General features: G+C 40.3%; 1 long non-coding RNA gene across 1 annotated transcript; it reads right to left on the bottom strand.

Annotated features, from left to right (window-relative positions):
• Positions 1–10,639: 10,639 nt before the first annotated feature.
• Positions 10,640–11,500, bottom strand: LOC121138478. Its single transcript, XR_005875462.1, has 2 exons — positions 11,381–11,500; positions 10,640–10,871 (listed from the first exon to the last, which is right to left on the bottom strand). It is a non-coding gene; the product is annotated as an uncharacterized LOC121138478 (long non-coding RNA).
• Between the last annotated feature and the right edge of the window lie 8,399 nt (positions 11,501–19,899).

The raw sequence follows: 19,899 nt of genomic DNA, 5'->3' as shown, positions 1-19,899 counted from the left end.
ATTTCACTCTAGGCAATCATTGATTTATATTTATTGATTTGATTTCACTTGTGGAACTAGGAGCCTCTCATTGAATGACTATTCAGATTTCAAAGTGACTTGAATTGTTTACATAGCTTCTACCTGAAAGATTTAGAATCTGTTTTCTGATAGTGAAACTAATATATATGGTGGCCAGAGTATCATATATGTTAACACTTTGGCGTGGGAGATAAGTTATCATAAGCTTTTACTACTTAAAATGTTATACATTTGCCTACTAGTTTTATAAATGATATTGCCTTCAGAATTTGTGTGAAGGTAAAAAACTCAAACTATCTCGCATCTATTGTGCAATGAGAGTCTTGTCACTGTTAGATGCATTCTGATGTCTTAAGTATGATGATTACAGAAACTGTTCTGTTGCTCTTAAAAATGGACCCACATATGACAAAACCATGCATTTGGGTGACTCTCCCAACTTGTAAGGCTGAGGACTGTGGTGTGCATTGGTCTTTAGCGTCTTCACCAGCAGTGCCTCCTGCTAAAATGTGACAGTCTCCCAATGTTAAAGAAACTGGACGTGTGCTTTTCCTGTTATTTTTGTTAGGCATAAAAAAAGTAATAAGCAAGTTTCTTTTTCCTGTTGTAACATTTTACAAAAGAGCTGCTAGTCAGGTCTTTATTCTTAATCTCAACCTGGATGTAAAAACTTAAAAATATTTTTTAATTTATTTTTTTAATAGTAGTATAAGAACTCTGGCTGCTATTTAGTTATTCTGTTTTCTGGATAGAAGCTATTTGAAAAGTCCAGTTTCTGTCCCAGGGTAGCAAAATGTACTTCCTCATCTTGTTGTTTTGTGCTTTATAACTTTACACTACCTTTTGAATATACAAACCTCATTCTTCATTGGACAGTGTGAAGGCTTTGATCTTTTTTGAAGTTAAATTCGAAGATGCATATGTCTTTGGCATTCCTCGGCTCTGAGATGTACTAACCACTACATACAAAGGCCAGAGAGGCCAGGGCTAAGACTGTACTATGAGACTTACTGATGAGTTTCCATAAATCAATATCAAATGACAGTTCTCTTAGATTTTTGTATTCTACTTAGTTTAAAAAAAAAGTACTTACCACAAGGGGCTAGTAAGTTTGTTGCTGTTTTTGCCAAACAAACTCAGCTTAAATCCCTAAAGTGACAGTATGGAGAAGATGACACATGACTCTGATTTTGAGTGCATTTTCATGAATGTTGGAGCTTCTGAAGTCTTGAATGTATTGGGTCTGTCAAGGTACACATGTGCCTTTGTGAATATTCGTTCTTGATCTCATTAATCAGGTGATTGAGTGGTGAAATGTAGCAGAGCTGAAGGATAGAACTTAATAATAACTTTGTGAACGAGTTGGAATTGTCATGTTACTGTGTAATTGGTTTGCTTTTAAAATGAACAATAAATTAAATAAAATAAAAAAAAGAAAGCATTGATTGAATCGGCTACACCCAAGTTTGTTGAAATCCACCGGGATTCTCCTACTGTCTCTTCCTTTACCTACTTTTTAAGGTCAAACCCAGAGTCTGTTGTTATAGCTTTATCATCTAATCTTCTGGAAAGTTCTTTTATTAATTTGCTGCTGGAAAAGCCTGTATAGTTCTGAGAAAAAGGAATTATTCTTCATAGAATTCTTCATAGGATTAGCAAGCCTCTGGAAGTCTTTCTCAGATAGCTTATGACTTAAGTAAGCATGGAAATAACACTGAATCCTATTATTGGCAATGCAGTTCAAGAAAATAGGGTATGATTATTGTGTCTGGGAAAACATTGTTCTTATTAAATAAAGTAGGCTGTTCTAAGCCAATCTTAGTTGGTCATGGAGAATAACTATTTCATAAAGACTTTTTAAATTCAATGGAACGTTTTTGAGACAGTGTTTCTCTGTATTGTTTTGGAGGTTGTCCTGGAACATGCTCTGTAGACCAAGCCGGTCTTGAACACACAGAGATCCCACCTGCCTCTGACTCACGAGTGCTGGGATTAAAGGTGTGTGCCACCAACGCCCAGCAGAACTCTTTAACTTTTCTAACAATCATCTCCTTTATAAAATTGTTAGCTACTCTTTTTCTTTGTATTTTGCATTTTGTTGTGGGATCCTGGAAAAATACTATTAAAGAAAGGTTGGGGGCTTTCTTGGCCATTTACCATGTCTCACAGTCTCCTTCACCTGAGGACATGCAGAGTGATACCATCACCAGGAAAGCAGGCTGCCACTGGGTCTTCACTGGCTCCTTTGTGTTGCTAATGATCTGTTGACGTGGTGTTGACTAGTCTACAGGTGTTTGTTTTACATCTATCTCCTTGATGAAGTCTTCCCATGAAGGGAGGTGAACTTTAAAACTAGATAACGTGGACTTATGTGGCCACTATTACAAGTCTGAATTTTGTTTTCAAGTTTAAGGGGAAGCTTTGGAGTGATCTGACTGTTGCTTTAGGAAGAACATAAAATTTCAAAAACAGTATCTAGAAGAATGCTGTTGAAGGTGGACAGCAGCTGTGTTTGCACTGCAGAATCATTACAGTCTTTCTGAAGCTTCAGGTGTGGGATGTGAAGGAAACTGAGGCCCAACATGAAAAACTGAGGTCAATGACGAGGTGAAGACAGAATGTAAGGACAGCCATTCCCATCAGCAGAAAGGGTAGTGGGTGCTCAGCTGGCAGGAAGGATACAAACGTGAAGCAGAGATACAAAGAGACTGCAGAGCAGAGCTAGGTGGCAGACAAAATGTCTGTTTCACTTCTGGCCACTGAGGAAGGATGGCAGGCAGAGAAAATGGCTGGTTAGTTAGCTTTCAGGAAATGGTATCAAAACGAGACTGTTAGAGAGGATGTAGTGGCATTGAGACACAAAGGTTATGGAAGGAAAGTTGAGAACACAGAAAGAAAAGACACCAGGTTGCTTAATGCTGGCAAAGTGCCTTGGGTAACAGGCTGAATGTATATGTTAATATAAGAGAGAAACAATGCTAAGTGGGGAAATCTGGGTTAAAAACTAGTGTATGTAACTTACCAGTATTCTGTTTCTAACTGGAATGTCTGCTTGACAGGAGCCATGAGGCAGGGGACCTCACACACACACACACACAGCAACTTCTTTGAGGGTTGCTATTCTCACACCAATATTGTCCTTTCTCTGGAATGTGGCTCAACAGATCACTCTGAATATTCTCATAATTTTATCAAAAATGTTCTCTGAACCTTACAACCTTACATAAGCCAAATTATACGCAATCTGCTGAGCTGTTTATTGTTTTTTGTGCACATATGGTTTCAGAGCTAAGTGCTCTGGCTCATCCTTGGGAGAGGCTAATTCTCTCAAAGGATACATCTTGAGAGTAAACTTCCAAATACTTGAGAGTAACACTGAGAATTATTTTTAAGTGTGATAACATAAAAATGATATATCCATCCTTCATTTAACTTTTTTTTTGGTTTTTGAGACAAGGTTTCTCTGTGGCTTTGGAGCCTGTCCTGGAACTAGCTCTTGTAGACCAGGCTGGCCTCGAACTCACAGAGATCTGCCTGCCTCTGCCTCCCAAGTGCTGGGATTAAAGGCGTGCACCACCAACGCCCAGCACCTTCAACTTTTTAAAATTGAGTCAAAATCAAAATTATGAAGCACAGGCTTGCTTCCCTTTCAGGATCGTCCTTTCTGAAGCTCCCAAGTAGAACCAAATAAAACTGAGTGGTTTCCAAGGACTGAACTGTTGGAACCCAGTGGCAGAGAGGGTGGAGTGATGAGCAAAGGATTAAGACTGAGCTGGTGAAACCCACAGTGACATCTGACCTGAAAGAGGGGGAGCTCTTGGACCCCAGACTGAGAGGCCAGCATGGGACTGATCAGGTTGCACTGAATTTGGGTGTCAGTGAGGAGGCCTCAACAATCTATGGGGCCATGGGCAGTAACTCAGTATTTATCCCTAGCATACCAATGGACTTTGTGTGCCCATCCAACATTGAGGGATGCTATCTCATTCTGGACACATGAGGGAGGGCCCAGGCCCTGCCCTGGATGAAATGACATATTCTGCAGATTCCCCCATGGAGGGCCTCACCCTCTATAGGGAAAGGAGTGGGGACTGGGTAGAAGGCAGGGGGGATGGGTAGGTACACAGAGGATGGGGGAGGGGGCCGGAGCTGGGATTGACATGTGAAGCAAGCTTGTTTCTAATTTAAATAAAAAAGATGAGTGGTTTTAGTTAGCTTTTTGATTATTCTCTTACTGCTAGGGATAGAACAAAACATGTACTAGGCAAGCTATTAATGAGCTGAGACCCTGCCACTAGGAGTTCCTTAAATATATAATGTTACTAAATGAATGTGACATAATACACTAATAACATAGTATTTTTTAAAATGCTTTAAAAATACCCAAGTGTTGGTGGTGCACACCTATAATTCCAGCACGCAGGAGGCAGAGGCAGGTGAATCTCTCTGAGTTTGATACCAGCCTGGTCTATAAAGCCAGTTCCAGGACAACCAAGTCTGTTATACAGAGAAACCTGTCTCAAAAAACAAACAAACAAACAAACAAAACATAATCCCCCACACAAAACGCTTCAAAATATATTTGAGGCTCAAGACTGTAGTTTCTCATACTGTAGAAGCCTTTATATACATACCATTTTTTTAAATCTATGCTGTACATTAAGTTTAGATCCCTAGCAAAACATAGAACGACATGATACCTCCATACATTCAATATTTAGGTTCACAAGGAACATAAAATAGATGGAAAAATCACATTAATTTTAAAGTTTAAAGTCATGATAGACTAAAACTCTTTAGCTTAAGAGGATACTGATAATAATGACATCCTGTTTATTAACTATGCCCCATAGAACTATTTGAGAATCTCTGAATTAGAAAAAATATAAAGTCATACACTCAGGGTTTCAATTCATCTCAAATCCTCTGGTCTCATCAACATTGCAGGAAAGTCTGTCCTTTGCTTCAGGAATGCTGTGTCTTTGTCTTCTCAGTTCTCTGCATACCTCCAAGTGCCTCTGAACTGAACACAACTTGCAGTTGAAAAGCCTTTATATTAGAGAGCTGGAAGCCCCACCTTAGGGTGGAGTGTTTACATGTTAGCCTGATCTTATAATCTCTTTCCTTAGCACTCTGGATACACCTTGAGTGTTGTTTTGGCCCTCATGGCTCTTTTCCTGTAAGCAACTAGACACTCCAGTAATGAATTGACTCTGTCTGTCTCTGTCTCTCTCTCCCCCTCATTTAAATAGTATAACTATTCTCCAGTTTCTTCATGTGGGCAATTACTGCTATGAACTTCCCCTGTAGCCCTGCTTTCAAAGTGTCCCATAGGTGTGGATATGTTGTGTCTTCATTCTCATTGAATTCTAGGAAGACTTTAATTTCTTTTTTATTTCTTCTTTGACCAAGGAATGGTGCAGTTGTGCAGTATTCAACTTCCATAGGTTTGTAGGTTTTCTGCAATTTGTGTTGTTGTTGAATTCTAATTTTTCAAGCATGTTGGTCTGATAAGATGCATGGAGTTATTCCAATTTTTTTGAAGCTCTGAGGTTGGATATGTTGCCAAGTATATGGTCGATTTTTGAGAAGGTTCCATGTGGTGGTGAGAAGAATATATATTCTTTTTTATGTGGATGAAATGTTCTATAGATGTCTGTTAATCCCAGTTGAATCATTACTTTTATTAGACCCTTTGCTTCTTTGTTTTGTTTCTGTCTGTTATTTTTGTGTATTGATGAGAGTTGTGTGTTGAAACCTCCCACTATAAGTGTGTGGGGCTTTATATGTGATTTAGTGTTTTAGTAATGTTTCTTTTACGAATGTAGATGCCTTTTTATTTGGGGAATAGATATTCAGGATAGACAATTCAGGATAGACAATTCATCTTGGTGTATTTTGCCAGTGATGAGTATGTATTAACCTCCTTCATCTCTTTTGATTGATTTTACTTTAAAGTCTAATTTGTTGGAAATTAGGATTGCTACCCCTGCTTGTTTCTTGGGTCCATTTGATTGGAAAAAATTTTCCCAACCTTACCTCTCAGGTAATGTCTGTCTTTGAGGGTGAGGTGTGTTTCTTGTATGCAGCAGAAAGATGTGTTCTGTCTTCGAATCCATTCTGCTAGCCTGTGTCTTTTTATATGTAAGTTAAGGCCACTAATGTTGAGGGATATTAATGACCATTGATTGCTCATGCTTCTTTGATTTGCAATGGTTGTTGTTGGTAGAATTATGTGTGGAATTCACCCCTTTGTTCTTTTGGCTGTTGGTTGAAAGGTATTCTCTAATGCCTATGTTTTTCTGGTTGTAGTTAACTTCCTTGGGTTGGAGTTTTCCTTCCAAAACTTTCTGTAGGGCTAGTTTAGTGGATACGTATTGCTTGAAGCTAGTTTTGTCAAGGAATATTTTGTTTTCTCCATCTACAGTGTTTGAGAGCTTTGCCAGGTATAGTAGTCTGTGCTGGCATCCGTAGTCTCTTAGTGTTGGTAGAATATCTATCCAGGACCTTCTGGCTTTCAGAGTTTCCATGGAGAAGTCAGGTGTAATTCTGATAGGTCTGCCTTTTTCTTAGCTGCTCTTAATATTCTTTCTTTATTCTGTATATTTGGGATCTTGATTATTATGTGGCAAGGGGACTTTTTTGTGATCCACTCTATTTGGTGTTCTGTAAGCTTCTTGTACCTTCATTGGCATGTCTTTCTTAAGGTTGGAAAAGTTTTCTTCTATGATTTTGTTGAATATGTTTTCTGCCCCTTTGAGGTTGTTTTCTGTTTTCTTCTCCTTCTTCTATACCTAATATTCTTTGGTTTGGTCTTTTCATGTTGTCCCATATTTTCTGGATGTTTTGTGTTAAGGATTTGTTGGACTTAAGATTTTCTTTCGTTGATGAATCCATTTCTACTAGGGTATCTTCAACACCTGAGATTCTCTCTTCCCTCTCTTTTATTTTTGGGTAATGCTTGTATCGGTAGGACCTGACCATTTGCCCAGCTTTTCTATTTCCAGCCTTTCTTCAGATTGTGTTTTTTTATTGTATCTATTTCAGTTTTCAACCCTTTCCCTGTTTGCATTGTTTCTTGCAATTTTCGTCCATTTGTTGCGTTTTATGATTTTTTCTTTTGGTTTGCTTTTTCTTCCACTTCCTACCTTTTTTGCTTTGTTTCTTCTTCCATTTCTTTCATTTTTGTTTTGTTTTTTTCTTCCATTTCTCACAGTTTGTCTTTGTTTCTTCTTCCATTTCTTGCATTTTTTGGTTTGTTTTTTCATCCATTTCTTTGAGGGATTTTCCTATATCCTCTTTTAGGGCCTCTATCATTTTCATGAAAGTGGTTTTAAGGTTATTCTCTTCTGCTTCATTTGCATTGGAATGTTGGAGTCTTGCTGGTGTGGAGTCTATAGAATCTGGTGGTGTCATATTTGTTTTTCTGTTGCTGAGTGTGTTTTTGTGTTGTCTCTTTTCCATCCCTTCTTCTAGTGGGTACAGAAAGAGCCCCTTACTGGTCTGGGGGTTACGGGATCAGAGTTGCTTTTGGTGGGTGCTAGCAAGACCAATAATCTGGTAGCTCTTCTATTCCTTGTCCCCATTGTGGTCCCTTGGTTGGAGAAGAAGACCAGGAATCTGGGGTGCTTAGCCTCTCACCTGGTCCCCTGGACCCTTTGCGGTATCTGCTGGTTTCCTGGTCTCATTGGTGGGAGAGAAGACCTGGAGTCTGGGGTGTTTTGCTCCCTCTGGGATTGGAAGCTCTGTGCAGTTCCCAGGCGATCCCCAGGCACTGGGACACAGGCCTAGATGCAGGGTCTGTTTTACCTGGACCTGCTTGAACAGCTGGTCCCCTGGTCTCCCTGGCCCTCTGTTTTCCTGGACCCCCCAGTTCACAGCAACAAGTATTGTTAAACAGTGAGCTGTCTTTCCAACCTCCATTCCTTTCTGCCTCATGCATTAAGTTTACCCACAGCTCTCTTTTTGTGCTTACTACATATTTTCAAATCCATATTTATTTATATTTGTCCTTTTTGAATGAGCTTGGGCATAGGAAAACTGGCAAGGAGGAATTTAACTTTTATTAGGTAATTTGGAACTTCCATGTTTCTTGACATATTTTATGTGACTCATATAAACCTATGAAAAAATGCCAGGGTATTCTCCACCTAGTGGACCTGTCTTATTGTTGCATCTCAGACCGCAACTTCTTACTTTTACAATTGTAGTGTGTTATTCAAATGTCAATTGACTACTGCTCTGTAGATCTATTTATATCATTGGGCCATATGTTTCAACTGCCATAGCTTATACCAACAAATACTTCTACATCCTATTTTTCATATAACATGTGAACACACACTGTATCAATACACGATCATACCATCAACATACTAATGCATAAGGAATGAATGATCTGTCTTTCTGCTAGATTTTCTCTCTTCCTTTCTCTTTTCTTCTCTCCCTCTCTCTTTTTCTTTCTTTTTTTGTTTATATTTTCTTGGAAAAGTCTAGTATCATTTACTTGTCAAAAAGCCGTTTCTCTTTTTACTAGAGCTGATTAATCTTCAGAGTAATCTGAGAATCAACATAGTAGGATGCTCACCTCTGCATTAAGGAAAAACTGTGCAGACATGATCTTTAGGCTCTATCAGATACATTGTGACTTACTGGATTTGACAGAATTTCTCAGGCCCTCATCAACTCATAGTAGACTACCTCAGCTGCTTTCCCTTCCTGGGAGAACTGTATCCTTTAGCCAGAACATTCCACCTCTGCTGAGCTCAAGGATAACTTACAATCTTGTTCAAATACCTGCTTTTCTTTCAGCATGTCCTAGTTTTGCATTTTTACAAGCTGTCTAAAGTCCCTGTTTTCATTAGGAAAGTGAAACCCACAGGAAGAATATATATAAAAGTTAACTGCTTGGCCAGACAGTAGTGACAAACAACATTATTCCCAGCACTTGGGAGGCAAAGGCAGGTGGGCTTCTGAAAAAAGGAGATCTACAGAGGGAGTGTCAGGATACCCAGGGTCACACAGAGAACCCTGTCTTGAAACACAGAAACCAAAACAAAACAAATTAATTGTTAGTAACAGTATTCAAAAGACAACAACAAATGTAGCAGTGTACAAGGCAAGGTCAGGTTCTGATCATGTCTACAGCTTACTGGATAGGTGATTGCCAGCTTGACTTTCACCTCCTGGGAAAACCCTATGTCACAAGCGAAGTGGAATATTTCACCTAAAGCATCCAGATGAAGTGCTTCTGTCTGTGAATTAACTAAAATTGTGGTAGTTGAGGAAAAATGACCCCCATAGACTCATAAGGTGTATCATTACTAGGAGTGTGGCCTTGTTGGAGTAAGTGTGTCCCTGGGGAGTGGGTATGGATGTTCCCGAAGCTCAAAACAGTGTGAGTGTTACTCTCACTTCCTGCAACCTCATTATGCAGATGTAGAACTCTCAGCTGCCTCTCATGTCTGCCTTTATGCTCCATGCTTCCTACCATGAAAACAACAGGACAAAACCTCTGATCATGTGAGCGAGCTCCAATTAAATGCCTTTTTCCTTTATAAGAGATGCCATGATAATGGTGTCTCTTCACTGCAATAGAAACCCTAAAAAGACAAAAATCAGAATTTTCTAGGTAGCTCCTTGCCACAAAACAACAGAATCAACATGTCACAAAACAATGGAAATCAAAAGAATCACAACTTTAAAATTCAGAAGTATACATACTAATAAATATTAACCATTCTAGATTTTATTAATTTGATAAGACTGGGCAAGCAAATATCTACACTTTTTAAATGGGTCGTGAGGAGGGGTCTTCACTCTCCTTATGTGGTTCCATTGGTTTTTGCATGATTTCCCAGATACTATTCGCCAATATTGGTAACGTCAGGGTTCAATGTGAAATAGTATGAGCTGTGAGTATTTCTGGTTGTAGACAAGCTGAAAGAAAAAGAAACTCCACCATGCAACTTATTTTAAGCCTAAAAGAAATTGTCTTCTGCCATTTAACAAGGAGACTTCAGCTAGGTTCTCTCCAAAGTGGGTTGACTAGAAAGTTGAGAAATTTTTCCTTAAATAACCCAATGTCCAGACCCCTTGACCAAGGCTAGCTCATGTGTCTGTTTCCTAAGCTAGCTTGACTAGCAGGAGGAATGAGATCACCACACTTCTCTGAACAATCTATTCAGGAATAAATGCTGTGTCTCCACAAGAAAACATCCCAGAAGAAGAAGGCACTTTGGGACACCAGAGTACAGATAACATGATAATGTGTGCAGGTAAATAGGATATATGCTAGTGAGATCTTTAGGGTGTCAAAGGACTTTAGATTCTCTCCTAAGACAGGACTCCCTTTGTAATGTAGTAAGTGTGAGTATTGCTTGTGTCTTTTCTTTTTAAATTTTTATCAACAGTGAACTTCTATAACCACTTATACAAAACATCTGACTGAGGAAGGACTTATTTGGCTCATAGTTTCAGAGATATCAGTCCATCCGCGGAAAAAGGGTATCATGAGCACATCATGGAGGTCATGGTGGAAAGAAAGGAAACAATGGAAGAGGTCAGGACAAGTGGCACCCTGGAGACAATACAGGGCACAATCAGACACCAAATTCTCAGTACAAAGGGTATTTATTACTCCAAAGGGGCAAGCAGAGGACAGGGGTGGAGGGGGCCGCCTCTGGATCAGACAAAGGCAGAGAGACAGCAGCATCAGCAGGTGATTTTTGCAGGAGTGTAGTAGCCCATGTGGTTGCCTGTCATTGTAGCATGAATCTGTATTAGCCATCTGTAATAACCCGTCTTTGTGGGGGCTTCAGTCACATCCAGCCTACTTGACAAGTTTGTACCTGAGAGGGAGAGTGAGAGTTGAGAAATGACACATAAAGATGTTAAGGAAGAGATCAATACAGAGGACAGAATCATGAGGGCAATCCAGTGAATACTGGACGCACCAAGTTTATTGTTTAACATTTTTTCACAGCCCACCACACTGGTTTTATTAGTCTGCATCCAACTCTGTTAATGCCTTCTCACAGGCCAGCCCAGGCCTTGCCAAGTCACAGATCAGTAACAGCAGTCCAAAGGTGGCCAACATGTGTCCATATATTCCATCATTGTAAACAGAAAGGCTTGTTTCTTCTTGATCAGGCACTCAACAGGTTATAAATGGTAGCTTGGCTCCAACCCAAGCATATGGCATTGAACTTCCTCATCTTGGCAGGCTTTTGTCTGCTTTCTGATTTGAGACGGAGTCTCTGTATGTAGCTCGGCATAGGCTGGCCTCCAAGTTGAGGCAGTCCTGCCATGGCCTCCCAGGAGCTGGGACTAAAGGTATACACCACCACACCCAGCTCACCTTGGCATTTTTAAAAGACTAAATAAGATTCTCTATAAGGCATCTCCACGTTATAAAAATAGTCATTCTACCACACTCTGTAAAAATACGGCACAGTCTTCTTTCTCATGTCTGCAGCTGCACTGTAACGATGAACAGAATGGTTAAAGGCTGGAGTCACAGACTTGCTCTCCTACCGTCAGAACAGCCCGGTACTGCCATGCAAGACACCACCCAGAAATTACACACAGGACCCACCGCAAACAGGACTGTGGGGTCTAAAGTTGTGCCCATATAATTCCACTCTACACATTGTAACAATAAAAACTTTTTTCTTTTAAGAATTTCACATAGCTCAGTCTAGCCTGAAACTTACAACATAGCAGAGGCACCCTGAGTCCTGATCTTCCTGCAAGGAGAAAGGGCATTGTGTCCCACACCCAGCAACAATAATAACCTGAGAATATTAAGAATACTTAGTCTATTTTATGTCTTTCCTAGGTTTTTGTGTTTTGAAACAGGGTTTCTCTGTGTAGCCCTGGCTATCCTGGAACTCACTATGCAGACCAGGGTGGCCTCGAACTCAGAGATCCACCTGCCTCTGCCTCCTAAATGCTGGATTAAAGGTGTGTGCCACCAATGCCCAGCACTTCCTAAATTTTAAAACACATGGCATCTTATACTTTTACCTAACTTCCTAAGTTTTTTTTTGGAGACAGGGTTTCTCTGTAGCTTTGGAGGCAGTCCTGGAACTCACTTTGTAGACCAGGCTGGCCTCGAACTCACAGAGATCTGCCTGCCTCTGCCTCCCGAGTGCTGGGATTAAAGGCGTGAGCCACCAATGCCCGGCATATCCTAAGTTTTAAAACACATGGCATCGTATACTTTTACCTAATGTTTAGAAGCCAATCAGAAGGTGCCTTGATAGAGACACATCTTCACTGTGTACAAAATGATTATCCCACAGCAGGAGAGTGACAGCACAGATGGGTGCAAGTCCTAGTTTTAACCAAGCTCCCAAAAGCTTTCCTCAGGCAAAAACATGGGTTGCCCCTTTACTGAATAGGATGGCAGATTTGTGCAGCTAATCAAAAATGCTTGCAAGCTGATACCACAGAAATGCTCTTATTTACATAACAAGAATTGCTTCCTGGGAAACGGTATACAAATTCAATCACCCTAACCCAAGAGGATTCCTGTATGGATAACCATGGAACCAAACAGGAGATTTTGTTTCTTGTGCAGTAGGATAAATCTTTGGGCTGCTGTAGGTTTAGATCTTTGCTAGAAGTCTTCCTGGTATACAACATTTGCCTCAAGAAAGAAAAACAAAGCCAAGAACAAAACAAAATTGTACAGAAAAGAACACTTTAGAGTCTTTAGTTAATATGAACAGTTTGTATCATTATATGAAATAGTACTGGGATGTATATAAATCCTGCCTAATGTTATTACTAATTCACTTAATGTGACTTGAAAACTATTGCACATAAAACAATTAGTTTTGTGGATGCTACATTTTTATATCAGTGTTATATTCAACTGTTTTATCTGCAGTACACTGGTTGCTAAGTTCCTCAATTTGTCGTGTATGTTCTCTTGGCACAATAAAGTTTGATCTTATACTCTTTATAATATCTGCGATGACAAATTCACTAGGTACAACTTTCTGAAAAACATCCTGGAACTTCTGTTTGTATTTCTGTTTTTGAGACAAGGTCTTAATATGGCTAATCTGGAACTGTTCATGGACTATTCATCTTGAACTCCCAGAGATCTGTCAGCTCTTTCTCCCCCACCCCCAATTCTTCCTTCAGTACTAAGATTAAAGACACACACCACCATACCAAGCACAAGCACAATTTTTCCCACAAGCACAAATGATTAAGTTCCTATTAACTCATTATAAAATAATACCATTCATTTATGGGATTCAAGAAAGTGACAAATTCTACCATAACAACTAACAGGGCTTGTAGCATAATAGCTTTTAGCCAGGTATTTGGAAGTCAATGCCCATTGGACTGGACAGAAGATACAAGCCTGAGTTATCCAGTAACATTCTGTCCCCTGGGGTTCCCTAGCCATAGCGTTATATCTGAGAGCCCTTTGGACTTTTGCCATGGGGAAGAACGTAGATCTCACTGGAGAATGAGTATGGCTCTTCTTTTTGACTAGGGCTGGGTTACTGTTTGAGAGAGGAACCATGCTTGCAGGAGAGGATGATTCAGCTCTATCGCCACTCTCAGTTTTGGAACCTACCAAGTCAACTATGGCAGAAGCCTCCAATCACCTGCACTAAAGTTTCACTTCCACAAGGTGGCACTCCACATCTGGTATGCACATCCTCTTTTTCACAGGACACACATGAAGACCTTTGCCACAAGAGGTCACAGAAACTTCACCTTTGGTTTCCCTCCTTGTTCAGTGGGGTCACCATGCCTAGCTAAGTAGAGATGATTTTTATACATAGCACAGAGAGTGGTCAGAATGGAGGAAGGTGCTATTTTAAGCCTGTCACTATCATGAACTAGAAGTTGGATGAGGCCCTATTCTACCATGCAATGTTATATTGAAGGCCTTAGCTAATAGTCACTAATATAGTGGCATAAGAATAAAAGGGGAAGAGGTAAATCACTTTTATCTTCAGACAGCATTAACAAATGAATTTACTAGCAGTTACAAGAATGTTCCCCTCAGGGAAGGGGACACTAAACAATGTCTCTTCTTCATAAGGTACCAATAGCAAATCAAAGTTCATTTTCACCAAAGTTCATCCTAAGGAACCAATGAGTTTATTGAGTCTGCTTCAGAGAACTGGTAAGACAGATAAACACTGAGCTGAAATCAAGGAATCCAGTGACAGAGAGGGAGGACTGATGAGCATAGGGGTCAAGACTGGGCTTGTTTAACCCACAGAAACAGCTGACCTGAACAAGGGGGAGCTCTTGAACACCAGACTTATGGCTGGGAATCCAGCATGGGACTTATCCAGACCCCCTGAATGTGGCTGTCAGTGAGGAGGCCTAGGCAATCTATGGGGCCTTGGGTAATAGATCAGTATTTATCCCTGTTGTACAAATGGACTTTGGGTGCCCATCCGACAATGAGAGATGCTCTCTCAGCCTGGACTCTTGGGGGAGGGCCTAGGCTCAGCCCTGGATGAAATGACAGACTATGGACACCCCCCCCAATGGAGGGCCTCACACTCCCTGGGGAAGTTGGTGGGAGAATGGGGAGTTGGTGGGAGGGCATGGGAGGAGGGGAGAGGAAAAGGGAGCTGGGATTGACATGTGAAGCAACCTTGTTTCTAATTTAAATTCAAAAAGGAGAGAGAAAACTGGTAAGGAGTTCTTGATGGTTGCGTGGGTGATTCAGAATCAGTCACACTGAAAAATATTTAGCATGCACGAGACCTTTTTATAGCCATATGGATATTTCTTCATGTTAGCTACCCCTCTCCCCCTACACATATGCACCTTTTTTGTCTATATAAAATTGTCTGGAATGCCCTGTTCGTCTCATCTTTTTGTGAAGGAATAGAAACATTAAATAAGCACCACTGTGATCATTTTAGGCAGGCACAGGTGAAGGTATGAAGATGGCAGTTGTTTAATTTAGAAGATAGACAGAGTCCCTGTATTCTATGACATAGATAGGTATTAGGTCTGTCTGTCTTTCTTTCTTTCTTTCTTTCTTTTTGGTTTTTCGAGACAGGGTTCTGGCTGTCCTGGTACTAGCTGTGTAGACCAGGCTGGCCTCACAGAGATCCTCCTGCCTCTGCCTCCCAAGTGCTGGGATTAAAAACAAGTGCCACCACCACCCAGCAGGTTTTTGTTTCTTTAACATAGGTTTGGTTAAAATAAGGAACTTGAAAACAAAAACCTTATTAGTTTGTGTTTAAAGAGATTGTAGTGGTCAAAATAACATTAATATTTGTATCTCTATATACATTCATAAGCACAGATAGAAGCTATTCTTATCTAAAGAGAGGATAATTGTCCAAAAGGAAATGTGAACCCTGGGGTAGGAGCAATCATCTCTCCTTTTTCTTAACTTAATATCTTTATTATTTGGAACTTTCACATAATACACCTTTATCACATTCAATTCCCATGCCCCCCAAGTTCACCCCCAACCTTGTGACCTCCCCCCAAAACAAAAGAAGAAAAAAATTACCAAATCCAATTTGTGTTCCCATATATTCAGTGGAGCTCGGTCAAACTTCCAGTGGCTAGCCTCTTAAAGAAAACTGAGTCCTTCCCTAGCCCCAGCCTCAGCCCCACCCCCACCAGAGTCCACCAGCTGTGAAGAGCTACATGTCAGCATCCTTATCACAATGTTTAAGAGTTCTCTTCAGTGGCTTCCTGTCTAGACTGTTTCTTTTGGGAGGGTTGGGAGAGACTGTCAAAGAAGACTTCTACATCTCTCATTATCAATTGTGAGTCTGCAGTCATAGATACAACTGCCAGCGAGTCAATTTATACCTTTAAGAACAGGGACCATACTGTAGAACCAGAATTGAGATAAGGATCAAGTGGATAGGCCAGAATTATATGATTGCATATGTCATGTCCTTTAAAGCAGATTCTAAAGTTTAGATTTGAAAACTTGTGTTACGTAGGGCTGGGGAAATGGCTCAGTGGTTAAGAGCAGTGGCTCTTCTTGCAGAGGACCTGAGTTCAGCTCCCAGCACCCACATGAAAGATTCTCAATCATCCTTTAATACAGGGGATTTGATTCTCTCTTCTGGCTCCTTGGGCATCAGACCCACCATTGTGCATACACTTACATGCAAGCAAAACATGCAAACACATATGATAAAGACAAATTACTACTTAAAAAACAGCAGACTCATGTTAATTGTCTCAAAAATAGGTTCAGGACCATGGGTCATCTGTATTTGTTTTACCTATGGGGCCAAATAGATAAAATATTTATTTTGACATTTATCTTTATTTTGTTTCTTAAAATTTTAATTTTGCTGTCAACAAAATGAGGCTGAACCAAGTTTAGTTTACATGGGCACTTATAGTAGAGCACAGGTTATTTTAAGAAAGCATAATCACATGGAGCAGAAAGTATGTATATACATAATCATACAAAAGATATGCTTAATAAGTCAAGATTTGGAAAGTTTTTTGTTTTATTATTATTATCATTCTCACTGTGAAAGGAAAATTTAACAAACATGTTTTAGCAAGCATAATTTTTGATCAGGAAGAAATAAAAGCAGAAACTGTGTAGAACAAGAATACTGAAGTGGGAAAGCAATTTTATTTCAGAGGAAAAGGGGTCCCAAGGCAGTAATAGTAGGCATTTAATGAAGAGTTGATGACCTTTCAAGCCTCAGGTGGCCTGAAAATCTCCGGAAAGGGAACTTGACTTCACTGATAACACCTGTGGGTTGTTATACTCCAAACTCTTCAGATAATAGGATCAACTCACCTTGTCAAGTGGTATCTACCATTCTGAGACTACAGGGGAACTAACCTGCAGATGGAAGCTTTCATCCCCGAAGCTTCTCTTTCCATCCTATAAAACCCTCAAGTGTCATGTAGTGGTAGTGCATGCCTTTAATCCCAGCACTCAGGAGGCAGAGGCAGGCAGACACCTGGTCTAGAGAGTGAGTGCCAGGACAGGCTCCAAAATACAGAGAAACCCTGTCTTGAGAAACAAAACAAAACAAAAATAACAAAAAAATACCCCAAGCACCCCACACCAATGTAGTGTCTACTTCCTTGAAGAGTCTGTGGCCCTTCAGTTCTGATTTTAAAATCAATTCTCCTTCTGGAGACACCTGACTTCTTTTTTTTCAAGGTCACTATCAATCCTGATCTAGTATTTGGTTGCAAAATACAGGAAGACCTTTGGAGTCCTATGCTCCGGCCTCTATTTCTAGGTGACCTTTCCTCTCTTCCCTCTCTTATCTTCCTCTCTTTTTTCTATGAACCACACAAGGATGGCCACGGAGTTTGCTCGGTCTCTAAAGTCACCAGTCATGGCTTGAAACCTCTGGGGTTTTTGGAATGCCACATAAATTCACTTTTGATCTCTTCATTATCTGTGTGTCTGTTCATGTCTTACCCCCCCTTGCAGAACAGTTTCCTTTTGACCCTCAACCACAGTGCATCCAACATCTACACATCTAGGTCCAGGTTCAGTCTAAGGGTGCCCTAGGGGCTCCTCCTGATTTGCCTGCTAAGTCGCTGGAATTGAGGGCACCCATTAGAAACTACAGTCACTAGTTTTCAGCCAGTGACAGCTTCTTTTCAGAAATGAGCCTCATTCTTCCCTTGCCTAAAATGGAATCCAAGATCCCCATTTGTTCTTACACATATTTTATTTTTTTGTCTTGTCTTAAAACAAACCTCACGGTGTTTCAACTGAGTTATGGACCTGAAGATGCCTAAGTTAAGATCAGTGCAACTGCCTGGCGTTAGTGGCACATGCATTTAATTCCAGCACTAGGGAGGCAGGCAAATCTCTGTGAGTTCAAGACTAGCCTGGTCTACAAAAGCTAGTTCCAAGACAGCCTCCAAAGCCTCAGAGAAACACTGTCTCGAAAAACCAAAAAAAATAGATGGAACAGGCAGGATTTTAATTTATTATATATATGTAATATATAATAAATTAAATATATAATATATATTAAATATATAATACATATATAATAAATTAAAATCCTGCCTGTTCCATCTACAGTAGTTCTATATTCTTGTCACTCGCAGTTTTAAGTCACTCTGTCTCTTTAAATGTTCTGTCTGTTTGCTAAGGTAAAAACAGTTACAGTCAGTTTGGAGGGCTCTGAATAAAATATCCCTCCACAGCCTCTCAGTTTAAATCCAGTTCTCCAGACAGATCCTACACTAATGTCATTGTAGCCACACTAAGTACAGAAAAATTTTATAACAGGGATAAACCTTAATCAGTCCCCTGTATATGTTTTCAAATGTTAAGCTTAAGACACCCACAGCTAAAAACTGAACTGAACTCCTGGAACCCAGTTGCAAAGACGAGTGACGAGCAAAGGAATCAAGACCAGGCTGGCAAAACCTACAGAGGCAGCTGACCTAAACAAGGGGAACACATGAACCACAGACTGATGACTGAGAGACCAGCATGAGACTGATTCAGATACCACCCCCTCTACCCACTCCCATCCACCCCACCTACTCCAAACCTTGAACCTGGGTGTCAGAGAAGAAGCCTCGGCAATTTATGGGACCTTGGAGAGTAGATCAGTATTTATTCCTGGCATACAAATGGACTCTGGGAGCCCATTCCACATGGAGGTATGCTCTCTCAGCCTGGACACATGGGGGAGGATCTATGCCCTGCCTGGGATTAAATGACAGTCTCTGAAAATCCCTCATAGAAGGCCTTACCCTCCCTGGGGGGCAGAGGGGAGATGGAGTGGGATGGGGGTTGGGAGAAACAGGGGAGGTGGCTGGGGAAGAGGGGAGGGAGAGGGAACTGAGAGTAACGTGAAAAAAGTTAAATTAAAAAATTATTAAAAAGGAAAAAATACACAACAAAGGTTAAGCTTAAAACAAATAACTCAAAACGAACTTGTCTATCCAGATTTACCTAGACAACACTCTTAATGCATCCAGAGATCTAAAGAATATGGCATTTAAGATGTTAACAAAAGAATTTATAACATCAGACAGAGAATCCCAGATCCTGACAGTGACCCAAAGTCTCCAAATAACATTGCAGGACACCTTGAGGTCTACACAACATGGACCAGAGGGCAGGATGCTCCAATGCACACATGCTGTCAGGACTTGGCCCAGACCATGGACAAGCAACAGGACATTGGAAAATTGATTGTACCCCTTTTGCCAAGACAAAATAAGGTCAGTCTTTTCCATGTCCCTCTTCCACAGAAGAGGCCTGGCAAAGATTGATGCTATTCTGATATTTCTACCTGCTAATGTAGACTTGGGTATGGACTCGACCCTGTTATTTTTAATAGATTCAGAAACTGTATAAAATTTATCCTTCTCAGATCTCTGAAAGTATTAATAAGGTTAGACTATAGCCAGCTTAATAGATCATTTAACAAAGTTCTGATAAGCTTATAGAACAGTGACTACCTGTCCTTCAGTCACAAGTTCAAGGGTTTTAGATTTATTTTGGTTGCCATCTGAATATAAACTTAAAGGGCTTTTCATCAGGCCAAAGGCATCTCTGTCCAATCTATACCTGGCTTACTGGACAGAAGAAAAATGTACAAGTTTCTAACTCAAACCTATAGTTTTTTGTAGGACTCAAAGGTATGAGTCTGTTCCGGATGTTTTATAGATACTTGATATCTGCTTTTTCTACAATGTAGATTTTGGTACAGATTGATAATACTAGTATGTCTAAAACTTATATGTCCTTTTGTATAATGAAGTCCATATAGGTTTCAAAGGATCAAAAGTCATAAAGCTTGGATCCACTTCTCACAGGTCAAAAGGACTCCAGAGAAGTACAGCTTTTGTTATCTCACCTGTCTGTCCCTGAGAATGGGATTTCCTCCCCTGTTATTG

The sequence above is a fragment of the Mesocricetus auratus genome, unplaced genomic scaffold (genome assembly GCF_017639785.1).
Source record: "Mesocricetus auratus isolate SY011 unplaced genomic scaffold, BCM_Maur_2.0 contig_3395_pilon_obj, whole genome shotgun sequence".
Taxonomy (NCBI): Eukaryota; Metazoa; Chordata; class Mammalia; order Rodentia; family Cricetidae; genus Mesocricetus; species Mesocricetus auratus.
This window is presented reverse-complemented; position numbering and strand designations above follow the sequence as displayed.